At 33.8% G+C, this 14,709-nt stretch overlaps 1 protein-coding gene across 1 annotated transcript in view; it reads left to right on the top strand.

Moving 5' to 3' along the window:
* Positions 1-14,709, top strand: part of side-III (sidestep III) — a 733,037-nt gene that overhangs the window by 81,179 nt on the left and 637,149 nt on the right. The window lies entirely within an intron of this gene.

Below are 14,709 nucleotides of genomic sequence, written 5' to 3'. Positions count from 1 at the left end.
CTAAACAGAGCGCATCCCCCGACCAAGCAGGACAGACATGCAACCAAGTGTGGGGCTGCAAAGTGTCGAAGATAATGTGCAGGTCTTACAACTTTGGACTACGGAGAGTTATCTACTCTTGACAATGCTAAAGTGATGAAACTATATATGATATTTAGAAGAAAAAATTTGTATAAGTTTGGCAAATCCTTAGTTCTCTAGGATATCAAATTAAAGGTATTAATGAGGGTTCTAAAATGGAATGGCCCTTAGTTGTATATGTGAAGGCGTTTTCGAGGTATCGACCAAAATGTGGACCAGGGTGACTCAGAACATCATCTGTTGGGTACCGCTAATTTATTTATATATGTAATACCACGAACATTGTTCCTGCCAAGATTTCAAAGCCTTTCGATTTCGTCCTGCATAACTTTTTCATTATCTTCTACTTAATATGGTAGGTGTCACCCCCATTTTACAAAGTTTTTCTAAAGTTATATTTTGCGGCAATAAACCAATCCCATTACCAAGTTTCATCCCTTTTTTCATATTTGATATAGAATTATGGCATTTTGTTTTCATGTTTCGTAATTTTCCATATCGAAAAAGTGGGCATGGTTATAATCCGATTTCGGCTATTTTTTATACCAAGATAAAATGAGTTGAGGTAAGTACGTGAACTAAGTTTAGTAAAGATATATAGATTTTTGCTCAAGTTATCATGTTAACGGCCAAGCGGAAGGACAGGCGGTCGACTGTGTATAAAAACTGGTCGTGGCTTCAACCGATTTTGCCCATTTCCACATAAAACTGTTATCGTCATAGAATCTATGCCCCTACCAAATTTCACAAGGATTGGTGAATTTTGTTCTACTTATGGCATTAAAGGTATTCAAGACGAATTAAATAAAAAGGGCGGAGCCACGCCCATTTTGAAATTTTCTTTAATTTTTGTATTTTGTTGCACCATATCATTACTGGAGTTGAATGTTGGCATAATTTAATTATATACTGTAAAAATATCAAATTTTTTGTTAAAATTTGATTAAAAAAATTTTTTTTTTAAAGTGGGCGTGTTCGCCATCCGATTTTGCTAATTTTTATTTAGCACACAAATAGTAATACGAGTAAGGTTTCTGCCAAATTTCATCATGATATCTTGAACGACTGCCAAATTAGAGCTTGCAAAACCTTTAAATTACCTTATTTTAAAAGTGGGCGCTGCCACGCCCATTGTCCAAAATTTTACTAATTTTCTATTCTGCGTCATAAGGTCAACCTACCTACCAAGTTTCATCGCTTTGTCCGTCTTTGGTAATGAATTATCGCACTTTATCTGTTTTTCGAAATTTTCTAAATCGAAAATGGGTGTGGTTGTAGTCCGATTTCGTTCGTTTTAAATAGAGATCTGAGATGAGCGCCCAGGAACCCACATACCAAATTTCATCAATTTACCTCAAAATTTACTCAAGTTATCGTGTTTACGGACGAACGGACATGGCTAAATGAATTTCTTTTTTCGCCCAGATCATTTTGATATATAGAAGTCTATATCTATTTCGATTAGTTTATGCCGTTACGGATTGCCATTATGCGAACAAAGTTAATATACTCTGTGAGCTCTGCTCAGCTGAGTATAAAAATCCATAAGACAGCTGAATAAACGCGTTGATCGAATATGGCGAAAAAAGTGTATGCTCAGCGATTCGACGTAAAATCCCAACCGTTTAGTGGATCAACAATACTCAACGGTATGTTAAGAAAGTTGCCACTCAAATATTTATCAACAGTTGTGTTAGCTAAAAAAGAATATGCTGTCGGTATTGGTAGTTACCGATAAAAAGCTGACGAAGCTCAGCTCTTCCCATATAGTCCGAAATAACTTGTTTCATTAAACATGCTTCTGTTGTAGTTAAACATCAACCCCGGGACGAGACTTAGTTAGTTAAAAAAAAAAAAACAAAATTGGTTTCCCTGACGTACACCTGTAGGCTTACTCATCGAACTTCAGTCATGAGGGAAATTATATTTGTATCGTCCCGTAGCAAGTTTGGCCCGTCAGTCGTGATAAGCGATAGCTGAGGCCAATAAGGAGTACGTATGGAAATCAATCTTCTTCCAACAGTGTGTTTTAAAAATTTCGCAAATAATAACAAGTAAAATAAAAAAATACTTGACGTGGTGTATTTCCGAGGAGATGTAGTTCAAGCTTTTCTTTCAATTTTCGTTGTGTTCCATTTTATTTTTTCCTAAAATTTGGCGTGGTGGGATCTTCATGATTTTGTCGCTTTCAAACGGCAGCTGCTTTGCAAACAAGTTATCACCGAGAGGCTTTTTAATGGCACAAAATCACTCGGAGTGTTTGCGAAACATGTGCTGAGGGGCCACCTCACTTAGAATTTTTGTTTTCTAAATTCGGTATAGTAGGTAGACCTTACACATCACGCCAGTCTAAAACATTAGCTTTAAATCAATTATTTATGAAAAAGAAGTAACCACAGTAAAATTTTATATTTTTAAATAGTTTTTCATTGTACTTATAATAGCAAATTTTTTAAAAAGCAAATTTTTAAGTAATCCTGAGATTCCATTGTTAGACCAGAACAAAGTTTGTCAAATCTTCTACTATTTAATATACAATGAAAGGCTGTGCAGATTTGTTTGAACAACATCATTTATTACAAAACTACCCCTTTTTATTTGCTTGTGAATCGATTTTCTGTCATTCCTTATTCAAATTGATACCTTATTATAACTTGTGTAGGTAAAATATTTGCATAAAAACACAATATCCATGCATACATAAAAGTATGAGCACTGACTTTCAGTTTGACAAGCGCAAATAACAATAAATATGGCTGTATATTTGTAGTACCCAATTTTGTCTATACCTTTTGTCACGCATTAGACGAGGTCACTACATTTGTCCAGCAACTCTTATTTAACCAATCACTGATGCCACTGCCCAACCAATCTGTACAAATTGACGATGACCCAAATAATCAAAAGGTTGACTTTCAAAAGTTAAAATTTTGTACATACAAATACGTTCACTAGGGTGGGTCAATTTGTATGGACGAAAGTTAACCGATATCGCGCCATCGATTTTTCGATAGGATTTGAACTCGGGAAAAAAAGTTCCACTACGCATACCCAAAAAAATAATTTCATGTTTTTAACTTTCTTTCGACTTTGACTTTTAATATGTATACCCAAAAATGTCCGCTAAAAACGTTGTCGATAACAGTTTTTTGAAAAACAACATATCGCCAACGTTTTTCGCGGACATTTTTGGGTCGGACAGGGTGTACATGAAAATTTTTTTAGTAGGTCATGAAAAAAACCTTAAAAATCAAAGTCGAAAAAAGTCAAAAAAATGAAATTTGGCAGGTCCGAAAATTATTCTTTTGGGTATGCGTAGTGGAACTTTTTTTTCCTGAACCCAAATCCTATCGAAAAATCGATGGCGCGATAATGGTTAATAAATCGACCCAGTCTAACGTTCAAACATGATGAATAAAAAGAGCAAATACTTTTTTACCCTTTAAAAAGTTGCCAAATTATTCTAACGATCGTTATTATGCTTATACAAACTTATGTTACCCATCATATATTCTTTACTTATTGGCATTATCTTAGTTTATTTGAATTACTAAAATTGCAGAAATTGTTAAGGAAAAGGATTAAGAATGTGTATATAAGTTAAGATATCTATTTTTGCGAATACATTTTTAAGAGATTAGAGAGTGAGAAAATATGTATATTATACGAATTCATACACATATAATACTCACGTCACGCACACTCATGCTAACAAAAACCAAGTGTTCTTAATTTTTGAAATATTGAAGATATAGCGGCGAATATTCGCATGTCGATATGTCACTATATCGCTAGCAAGAAATGCTGAACAACAACAACAGTGAGGCAAGCAGATGAAATAAAAAACAGCGAAATACACACATACATAGTAGGCAACAAAGAATACGAGATGCAGAGATGTACAGCGCAAACTAGTTAGACATATATACACATATACATAGAAGGTAAAATTTAATATGAGATACAGAAACGAGCAATAAATAAGCCATTATTCGAGAAAGCTGTTCGTGAAAAGTCTTGACCCTGAAACCAATACACAAAAGTGACAACTGATAGTATAAAATCAGCGCAGTTCAAATGACGGTCAATCAGTTTGACTTTAACATGCTTAAGTCAGTGGTCGTCAGCTAGTGAAATAATTATTCGCGCTCACTTCACACACATTATTATTCTCTTTCGTTTAGTAATTGCTGGACAAGCAACATCAGGGCAGGCTATTGTTCATTGTGAGTTTCCAAACAGATATTTTGCAAATAATTTTTTTAGTCTTAAAATGTAGGTATGCATTCGTCATACCTCAACTACTAAACCACTACCAGCATATTGATTTAATCTTACTAACACAGCCACAGTTTCAATTTTGGTGACCACTGCTTTAAGTGATGTACGCTAACACATTAAATTATGAACATCAACTACAATAGTAGTGTTATTGGTAAAGAGCATTTTATATTTATAAATTTTTCGGTTATATATCCGAGAGTTCAGTTATTCGAAAGATAATACTGGTGGACAAATAGCACTTTAGGTTTGTTGCATGGAGTTTTCCTTTTGTTTCTCACTGATTTGCGGTAGCTGATTTCAAATTTAACCTCAAATTTTTTCTAGTAGCTCAAGTTTTTGGAATACGGGAATCATACAACAAAAAAAAAAAAAAAACAAAAAAAAAAAAAAAAACTCCTCAGCTCACATATTACCATAGTAGGTGTAGTAACTGCTGTTATCCATTGCGTTATTTATTATGAGTTTATCAAGGGAACGTGTGCCAACTATCTAAATGGTTTTTGCTTGTGGCTCGTATGTGTTCAAGGAATTTCCTTTGAATCCTTCAGATCTAATGTAACGACCTTATATAGACTTTTCGGTTCCCCATATGAAACTAATAACAGTCCCTGAACTCCAAGTATCGTATACAAAAGTTGCGTTGAGTCATTACGCTCGTGGGCAAATCATCACAGCTACTGATCACTGGGTTTATATCAACCTACTGACTGCCAATGTATAATATTACCTGCTCTGTATACAGAATCGGGCCTTAAAACAAAATGTAAAGGCCTTAGACAAAATTGTTGAATGTTTCAAATACATTTCTAAATCTGAGTTCTGAAAAGGTGAAAGTTGGGATTTTCGATGACCCACAAATTAAAAAACTAGATTGTGATCCACAGTTCACTAGACGCATATACCTGCAAAATCTATACGATTTCATTTAGGTTGTAACAAACTTTAAAAGAAACAAAAAGTTACAACTTCTTTGAGCATATAGATTAGCTGTCGCTACACTTTCAACATCTGCGTATAAAAATGCACTTTCTCCATAGCCATCTGGACCATTTTCCGAAGTTTAGACAATCTCAGTGAAGAGCATGGGCGAGCGTTTTCACCAGGACCTCCGCACTATAGAAGAGCGATATCAGGGACACTGGAACGCGCATATGTTGGCTGATTACTGCTGAAGCATTCAGAGTAGTGCGCCTGAATCAACTCATTAAAAAAATCACTTTAAAGAAAATTCTTACCCACTGCAATTGCCAATATAAAAGTTCATTAAAAAATATATATATTTTTACGAATATATTTAATATTAAATATTTCGGAAACTAGAGCTGTTAGGAAGTAATGGTTTCTACATTTAAAATAAGGGTTAAAAATCTTTAATTAGTATACAAAAATATATTATAGCAATAAATAAATACGCGACGCAATTTATCTCCGCGGAGATTTATGCTGAGCCTTTCTTCCAATTTGCGTCGTGCCTCTTTTAAGTTGTCACACGAAGCGGCGGGACCTACATATTTTAGCCGACTACGAAGGCATCTGCAACGTAGATGCAGTTTCACTTATCAGCTATTCATGGCAGAAATACACTCGGAGTTTTTGTCCAAATATTTTTTTAGAGATGACGTCAAACAAGATAAATATCTTGGTCTTGAAAGACAGCTTGTACAAAAGGTTATATTTTTATGCTTGTATTGGCCTTTACAATGTTTTTAGAGGCGCCCATTCGAATGGTCAAGTAACCAGTTCTAAAAATTTAAAAGTTTTAAAGAGGGAGCAGTTAAAAAAAATTGTAGTTTTCAAAGAAGTTGTCAGTTTTAAAATGGTAGCGAGTTTCGAAATGTTGCCAGCTTTAAAAAAGAAGCCGGTTCCTTTTAAGTTATCTGTTTCAAAACAGTAACTGCCCCTCAAAACGTAAATAGTTCCAAATTGTTACCGGTTCCAAATATTGAGGTTTCCAACCAAGGCATTCGGTTTCAACAAAGTTACTGGTTTCGCACAGTAACCGTTTTTAAAAAGGACCTAGTTCTAAACTAGTATCCGCCTATAAAAAGTTTGAAGTGCCACAAATTGGACAGGTTCCAGTACATAAAAAAAAATACATATATGGGAAAATACATATAGGGGAAAGAAAAAAATTGTAAAATTTTTCTTTGTTGCATACGAAGGGGGCGGGTGTGATAATTGATCTTTGTTTCAAACCCAAACATGATAGGATTTAAAATCTGATTGCATCGAAATCACCTGCATCGAAAAACCTGCTGTTTCGCGCTGCAATATTAAAATGTGGTTCACATCTTTAAACCCTTAAATATGTAAACATAAATAGGATATATTTATTAACAGGCAGATTAAAAATTTCGCTTTCCTTTTACGGAAAAGCTCTTATTCTAAGGTATATGCAGTTACATATGTATTGATAGGTCTTATCAAGGAGAAGTGTAAGCATTTTTTTTGAAAAAAGTTAAAATAGCGCTAAGATATTAATTAAGAAATAGCATTGGTAGCATATATGTAATACTCCTATATTGCTACAAAAGGCTAGGTACATTCTCAAACATTAGAGTGCTGATATATTGCTGTTTAAACGTTTTTGTACTCAGCGTGCTTTGCACACAGAGTATATTAACTTTGATTGGATAACGGTTGGTTGTACAAGTATAAAGGAATCGAGATAAATATAGACTTCCATATATCAAAATTATGAGTATCGAAAAAAAAAAAATTGATTGAGCCATATCCATCCGTCAGTCCGTTAGGACGATAACTTGAGTAAATATTAAGATATCTTTACCAAATTTGGAACACTAGCTTATCTGGGCCCATAATAGATTAGTGTTGAAAACGAGCGAAATCAGTTGATAACTGCGCCCACTTTTTATATATATAAAATTTTGGAAAACACAAAAAACCTGATAATTTAGTAAATAATAAACCTAGAATGTTGAAATTTGACATGTGGACTCATATTGAGACCCTTGATAAAAATTTGGAAACTTTTTTTAAAATGGGCTTGTCACTGCCCACTTGTGATAAAATCAATTTTACAAATATTATTAATCATATATCAAAAATCGTTAAACCTATCGTACACAAAATTCGGCGGAGAGGTTTCCTTTACTGTAAGGAATGCTTTGAAGAAAAATTAACGAAATCGGTTAAGGACCACGCCCAATTTTGTATAAAAGATTTTTAAAAGGGTCGTAAACGAAAATAATAAGCAATATCTTAGCGAAAAAGAGCTTTGTATTGTTACGAATATTAGCAAAACTGAGGAGTGCTGCCATCTCCAGGCCGATGCTAAGCAGTGACGTGAATTCACATCAATAATTCAATCATTATGTATCTACATAAACGAATCAATAATTGCGTCTACAAATATGTACACATTCCGACGAGCACCATTTACATACAAGGCAGCGAGAGATGAGATGTCACACACCGATGAATTTACTTATGCGCTTATGTGTGTGCGGGAGACTGTAAACTACAAATACATGCATATATCTTATCTGAGTTGTCACAAGAGAGAGCAATAATTTGTGCACGTAGTTGTGGCTGGCGATTTTGTAGCCGAAACAACTAGTAAGTTCTGGAAATCGAAGAGCCTAGAAGTATGCAGCGTAAACTATAAAAGCGGGGCAAGCGAGTAAGAAGTAATTCAGTTTGATTTGAGTTGTCAAGCAGTTTGATTAAGACGATATCTAGCGAGCAATAGCAGTGTTATTTTGAATAGTAGAGTTTCATTGAGCTATCAATCAGTGTGGTTATTAAGCAAGCTATTCGTTGCACAGTTTGTTATTGTGAAGTACTTTAATAAAGGACATTTTGCATTATTACAAATTGGAGTTATTTATTCAACAGTTTAGTGATTCGAACTTAGCAGAGGATTGCAAATAAGAGGGTTTGCAAGCAATTTCGTTACAGTATCAATAGAATTTTACTTTCAAAATTGAATTATAATATTAAACTGGAAAACACTAAAATTTTTAAAAATGGTGTGGCACCACCCCTTTTACGACTTGGCAATTTTCTATGTTTCGGGAGCCATAACTCGACGAAAAATTAACATATCGTAATGAAATTGTGTACACATCTTTCTTTATAGCAGAAAATATTTCTAGTAAAAATGGACGGGATCGGTTAAAGACCACGGCAACTTAGATATAAAACAAGTTTAAAAGGGCCGTAGACAAGAATAATAAGCGATAAAATAGCAAAAAATAGTTTTGAATCAATGATATTTCACTTATCAAGTTTTATTGTAAGAGGAGATGTAGAGACATTTTTTTAAAACGGGCGATGCCACGTGTTATGTAGAAAAGTAATTTATCTGAAATGAAATGTACAATTGAAGCTCACGCTGAGTATATAATGTTCGGTTACGCCCGAACTTAGACACCTTTACTTGTTGTTTTTGTATTCAGTAATCGAATGTACCTAAATTTAAATTTTTTTTTGTCACACTTATGCTGCTACAATCACGAACATTTTATAGGCTGTCTTGTTTTGATTTCGAATTCAAAACACATTTCGAACATTTTCTCTTAGAAATATATGGTAGTGATGCCAAACAAGTATTTAAACTATGAGAATATTTGCACTGACACTACGAACCCAAAATGTGTTTGGCGTTGTTGTCTTGAGCAAATTAATGTGTTATCGTGCAAATAAACGAAGAGTGTGCTCATAGTTGTTTTGTTGGAAGTATAGCGCGATAGTCAACACATAAGTAAATGTGTAATTTACATTGCTGATATTTAAGCTATTAAAAAACAAACGAGAGTGTTCAAGTTGGAGTAAAGGAGATCAAAGGAAAGGAAAGGAAGCAAAGTCGTAGTGCCGTCTGTAGTGGTTGAGTGCCAACCACTGAACGAACTCTAGTATTAATTAATACTTATAACCATTTTAGTTTTATTTCGGCTTGAACGTCACATATTAGAATATATTCAATTAAAGCATTATTTGTACTTTATTATCTAAATATCTTGTGTGTCAGTATAACAAACATATTTGTAAGATTATCTTAAGTTATCCCACCAGTGCCGTATATTAAGACCTTTTGAGTCACCAGAGCTGTCAAATAATTTTTCATTAGAAAATGCGTAATTTGATCCTTATATTATGCGGGTCATTAAGTTTATACAAAAAATATAATTAAGTATAAGTAAGTGTTAAAGAGCAAAATGCTTGTACTTAAGAAAGTGGAAGGCATAAATGTCAACAGCACAAACAAGTTTGCGTACAACGCATTTCATCTTATCTTTGTAACCACCAATACCAATCACATACCATTGTTGTTAGCAACCGTCCTTAAAAGTTGACATATTGCTTAGGGATTATTAATTGGAACAAGTTAATTTGCACAATAAACCCGCAAGATGTTCTGGGTAACAAAGCAAAAAACTTATTACCAAAATTAAGGATAAAGTTTTCATATGAAACGAACTTTTGTTGCAGTTAATCTTTTGTGGAAGAAGAAGAAGAAAAAATTATATTTAAGAACAAAGTACATACATGTATGGAACATAATGTGTTTCTTTACAAGAAAGTAATATATGCAAGACAATGGCATCAAAAACTGAATTTTGTTTTTTTGTTTCGACTTTTTTGAAAACAAGTAAGGATGTCTAAGTTCGGGTGTATCCGAGTATTATATACTCAGCGTGTGTTTCTATTGTACAGTTCATTTCAGAAAAAATCCGAATATTGTTACGAGTGATTTACTTTTTTTGAGGCTCTATAAATGTTGTGTAATGCTTGAACGGAATAAGGGCGTGGCACCGCCTATTAAAAGAAAAAAATATCTACCAATTTTCTCTTACATCAAAACTTGGTAAGTGAAATATCATTGATACAAAACTATTTTTCGCTAAGATAGGATTTATTATTCTAGTCAACGACCCTTTTAAATATCTTTTATATAAAGGCGTGGTCTTTAACCGATCCCGTTCGTTTTTACCAAAAATTTTTCATGCTATAATAAAAGTAAATATTCCCAATTTTTCTTCGAGTTATGGCTCCCGAAATATAGAAAATGATTTAGTCAAAGAAGGGGTAGTGCCACACCCATTTTCAAAATTTTTTATATTTTTTTAATATAATTCCATTTAGAAAGTAAAACACATTTCATGTTAAGCTCTTTTGCGCAAATTTATCGCTTATTATATTCGTCTACATTCCTTTGAAAAGTCTTTTGTATAAATGTGGGCGTTCTACTTCACCGATCTGATCCATTTTACTACAATTATTTCCTTTTATTACGACCCGTTAATTTTTCTTCGAGTTATGGCTCCCAAAACATAGAAAATTGCTTGAGCATAAAAGGGGCGGTGCTACGCCCATTTTCAAGAAATTTGAACGAAGGACGAACGGATGAACATGGCTAAATCAATTCCTTTTTGGATCCTAAGAATTTTGATATATGGAAGTATATATTTATCTCGATTCGTTTATGCCGTTACGATCAACCGTTATGTTACCAAAGTTAATATCATCTGTGTGCAGAGCAGGCGGAGTATTAAAAAAAGGACATGAAAGTACTTGGCCAAACAAACAAATAAAAAATAACTATTTAATAGGTAAAACTTGGAACTTTTTCACATTGGAGTATCTACTTGAAACTATGCAAAATAACAGATCCAACAAAAACACTTAGTTTTTATTTCCTGCGAGTAAGATGAAAAAAGTATGTAAAGCGACATTCTTAAGAGCACAATAACAAAGAGATATAAGGGTGAATCAAATTGTAAGGAACTGCTTTCTTCAACTAATAAGAAAAAGGGAAAGGTGAAAAAAAAAATTATAACCGGATACCTCCATACATATATCAGAGAGAATATCCTGCAGACACTGTTCCATCGCAATATTATGTAAATTTATATATTATTGGCAAAAATATATGCAAATGAGTAGTAAGATTTAAGCAAATGGCTTCGGTTTTACCTTTATTATTACCACTACCTTTTCATTATCAGTAAAACTACCATTACTTGACGATCACCAATAGCTTTGTTGCTACTATTACCACATTAACAATTTTTTTGCCATTAGAAACATAAAAAAAAATTCGAATAAAAATTTAAAATTATATATTAACCCGGTAGTTGCCATAACCTTTTTTGTCTTGTATTTAGTTGGAAAGAAGCTGTCACACAGATTTTGACTTCCTGAACACGAAAATGGTGTCCATTTTTTAATTCACTGTTACGCTTTTCCGGAAAATCCGGAAAACTAGCGTTACCATATGGCAATCCTGGGTCGTCTAGGGTACAGGTTTTTGATGAAAGGAAACACTGTTTTGGACATTTTTTTTTTATTTTATTTCACAAATAATAGACGTTTTTGAAAATTTTTTTAAACCGTAAATAAGGAAAGAACAAGCTTATAAAAATATAATAGAAATACCTTTTCTGAACTAAAATATAGTTGGTTGAAATCATGGTTTGGTATGGTAACTTGTAAAACACTTCAGACAAAGTCCAACGATGCATTTCATACATGCTGTTCGTCCATTAACTTTGCATCTTTCACAAGAAAAACGGCTACGATTCGATGGTACTACAATATGTACGCTCTGATCAAAACGGGGCATACGTTATCAGGGATTCCAGTACAATCGTCTTCAGATCCTCTTCGCCAGATATGTTTCCGCATACAGGAGGCTCGCTATAAAGAATGGTTGGTATATCTTGAATGTAATCAAGTATTTGTTGCGACGATAAACCTCTGAAAGTCGTAGTATTTAAAAAAATCTGCAGATTATATCAGATACATTTACAAAAAGGCATAAAAAAAGCAATTGATACACGTAGAAAACTGTACCCTAGCATAGAAAATCCCATGAAATACGAAGAATAAAACCTGTACCCTAGCCGACCCACGGTTACCATAGGGTAACGCCTTAAATAAAATGTAAAAAAGAACTAGAAATTAAATAATTCCAGCAAAAAATTAACTTAAATATAATAACTTGTTTCATTAGTTACCGCCTTTTATAGTTTTTATTTAAATGTTCTTAAAAAGTATTACTATAATTGCGTACTTACAGACGTGTCATATTGAAAAACGGGAATTTTCAACTTTTCCTTTTCTCACTTAAATTTGACGTACGATAGCTTCACTATTTGAACACAGACTGACCAAAGCTTTGTTTTTCGGAAAGTCACGGATATTCTGTATAAAATAGCGTTATTCATTTGTGGATTTGTTGTGCAGTTTATATTTAATTCGTGGAAATATAGTGACAACTTTTGCGTTACCATATTGTAATCGTGGGTTATTTCGGGTTAAATAACAAATATATAAAAAAAAAAAATTTAACAGATGAAATATGGTGCTGTTTTAGTACCTACAACCCACTTAGTTGATATGTTGATAGCACCGCAGCACGGAGTTTCGTGTCTCAGCTGTTAAGCACAACTCGTTTTGTAGCGAGTTATTTAACCGCTGCAGCGAGTCTTCAATAATTTCCGTTAGATGGATCCAACTCTTCTTTGTGCGCCTAGAATATAGAATTACAAACAAGCATACATACAAGTGAAGCTAATGTAAGCGTGTTAAAAACGAAATGAACAGGATTAGCCTGATTTCATCGGACCACCTGAAAGCAGTGCTCTGCCACAACGTCAGAGATAAAAAAAACAATAAGAAATTATCTTAAGAAGAATATAAGGTACGACCCTGCCATAAAAGTTGCCAACATTAAGCCTTTAGCTCTGTGTTTGAAATGATGGTGGACACATTTCTTGCCACAATACAAACATACATTACATACATAAATATTTGTTTCTTTAGTACTTTTCTTTGGTTATTTCGATTTTCAGACATTACTTGTTGCCCATTGATATTTGTTTACTTGTAAAACTTTTGAACTGACACATTGTTGGTATGCTTGGTTTTTGCTGACTAACCAAACAACTTGTTAATGCCCTCATAGTTTTTCGATTATGCATACTTTTCAACTCTTCTTTGCTTTAGTCATTCAACGGATGAATGAGCGGGTTGTTTTGGGGTGTTTCAAGTTATTTCTTATTTATTTTTGAGAGTTAGGTGAAAAAAGGACACAAGTTGAAATGAGACGTTTTTGGGTTTAGCAATTCGATAGAAATAAAAGCCGTACTCTTACCTATAAATAATAATGACCCCATAAAATAATAATTATAATAATACCTCCGCGAAGGCTTAAATATTTATTCGATATCATTTCGATGGGCGTAGTTGAGCCCGATTTTTAACTGACAGGTTTTGCAATTTTCTATAACAAATTACATTCAAAATTTTCTGTCCTTATATTATGGCAACGCTTCTCGCTTCCACTTTACACGGGGATTCAAGGGGTTGGTAAGCGCAATACAAAGCTTTATAGCTTCAAAGCTTCCGCAACCCAATTGTCAACCCCACCTATGCGTGGGGAATCCTGTTACAAATATGAATGTATCATACACATATTTAACAGGCGAGGCTCTGGCGAAACAAGGGGGTGGAGGCGGGATGGCCTAGAAGGTTTAATGTGGTTATATTAATCGTTGCCGAGATTCCGGGGCTAGTACTTTAATGGTGCTCTATATCCGGCAAAGGACCATCAACATCGATAACACTCCCCAAAACCTTCGGGGTGTGTCTTTATCGTTAATACAGCAACATACACATCACTGTTTCCACCGCAAGAATTCAAAAGCTAAATTCTGGTTAGTAATAACTCAGTCTAACAAAATCAGAACTATTTTTGCTGCAGGCAACCATGGCGTTTTTCAGAAAATGAACTTCACACAGATTATTTAGCTTAACATACTTAAAGCCCTGCGCATCTGAGTTAATATTTATTTGCATTTTAAGATTAAGGGGTTACAAAAGGATTTGGTCAAATTGCAACAATTATGCAAGATTTACAACCAACGGAGTCGTAGAAAATATTTCTTTCTATACTCAACATTTTATACAACCACTCGAATTCTCCACCGTGAGTCCTACCACACCTTTTCTATCCCAGAACTGAAGAAGCAATGCATGTTGCATCAATAATTTAAAACTAATTACTTTTTGCCTTCGTAAAAAACGAGAAAAAGTAGTGGACGGAGAAGTTATAAATATTCAAAGTGTTAGTATGAAATGTTACTTATTTTATATGGACCAATATGTTTTTGGAACCAAAGCTTAAATGCTTAAGGATGCTGCACGTATGGCCGAAGTACACCATGTGATCAGTTTAATTTTCAAATGCAAACTAAAACTAGACTTGACTAGCTGAACTATATGTTTGTTCTCAAAAATTAATTTGTGCCATTTAGAGCGATTTAGAGAATTACCACGGTTCCTTTGTATTTAATTGCTTATTATACTCAGCTGAGC

This window comes from Eurosta solidaginis, chromosome 1, assembly GCF_040869045.1.
Source record: "Eurosta solidaginis isolate ZX-2024a chromosome 1, ASM4086904v1, whole genome shotgun sequence".
Taxonomy (NCBI): domain Eukaryota; kingdom Metazoa; phylum Arthropoda; class Insecta; order Diptera; family Tephritidae; genus Eurosta; species Eurosta solidaginis.
This window is presented reverse-complemented; position numbering and strand designations above follow the sequence as displayed.